Here is a 1,501-nt window from a genome sequence, read left to right on the forward strand (position 1 = left end):
ACAAACTTAGATAGGAATAGAACCAAACAAAGACAAACAAAGACAAACACAGACCCATACAGACAGACAGGCAGACCGGGGGAGATGGAGCGTCGGCCTCTGAGTGCAGACGTTGTAATACGCAGCTTCCAGTCCATTAGTGTGCGTTAATGACGTTACATCCAGGCAGATCACCGTCAATCCGGGCACTGGAAACCTAATCTTGCGACCCCTTGAGCCCTTTTAGTGGTGAACCTTACGGGGCGAGGAACATCATGGGTCAGGCTAAGGGGTGGAAATGTTACGGGTCCCGCTAAAAGGTTATTAAAGGTACTGAGCTGTATTTAAAGGGTTTGGAATGTTACTGGTATCTTAAAAGGGGGTGGAAATGCTACGGGGCACGCTAAAAGGTTATTAAAGGTACTGGGCTGTATTTAAAGGGTTTGGAATGTTACTGGTATCTTAAAAGGGGGTGGAAATGCTACGGGGCACGCTAAAAGGTTGTTAACGGTACTGAGCTGTATTTAAAGGGTTTGGAATGTTACTGGTATCTTAAAAGGGGATGGAAATGTTACGAGGCACGCTAAGGAGTAGCAATGTTACGGGATTGGTTAAGGAGCTGGAGATGCTACGGAATGGTTGCTTCCTGCCTGGGTAAACAACTATTTGTGAAACAATTTATAGAATTATAAAAGAAAAAGAAAATCCTTGAATGCGCCGATAACTTTCACTGTAGCCTCTTCAAAATATTCGATATAAGACACCAGCAGCCACTAATCCATCCAGCCATCCATCCACTGTCCACTGACCCTCCAACAACTTACTCATTCACACTCATCCTCCCAAACACTTCTCCATCCATCCACCCACCCATCCACTCGTCTACACTAAACCCACCATCCGCACCTCACCCACACCCTCCACTCAGCCATCCACCTACACACACACATACCCATCCACCCACGCATCTACACACCAGATCACCCACCCACCAATCCAACTGCCCATTCAGCTGACCACCTACCTGTGTGTGAGTGTGTGTGTGTGTGTGTGAGTGTGGTGTATTTAAACGACAGTTATAGCAAATGAGAGTGAACTACTTATTGTCTTATTATTAAAACCTTGTCCTTGACCAAGATACATTGTTGCTCACAACAGACGATCATCAAATCAAAAAATATTTCGGAACTGTTGATAAATATCCAACAACAATGTATCTGAAAGGTCGCTCAATAGTTGAGCAACAATCCAAATTTGTTGCCGTAATGTGTTTCTGTGTTTCCCCCTGGATATGGGAAACACGATACAGTGTTGCTGGCAACACGACTCATCATCTGGTTGTCACTGGTCAGTTCGACTCAGTGGTTTGCTGGCTCGTGCTGTTAAGGGTTTTGAGGGAAATAGTGAGATTGAATACAGAAAAATACACTTGCCATGGAATTTATGGAATCTACATTACACTCATAGGTGAAATTTCTACGTTTTTTTACAGGAGAAGTTGCACTAGCAGGAGAGAAGGGAA

This window comes from Scylla paramamosain, unplaced genomic scaffold (assembly GCF_035594125.1).
Source record: "Scylla paramamosain isolate STU-SP2022 unplaced genomic scaffold, ASM3559412v1 Contig17, whole genome shotgun sequence".
Classification (NCBI taxonomy): Eukaryota; Metazoa; Arthropoda; class Malacostraca; order Decapoda; family Portunidae; genus Scylla; species Scylla paramamosain.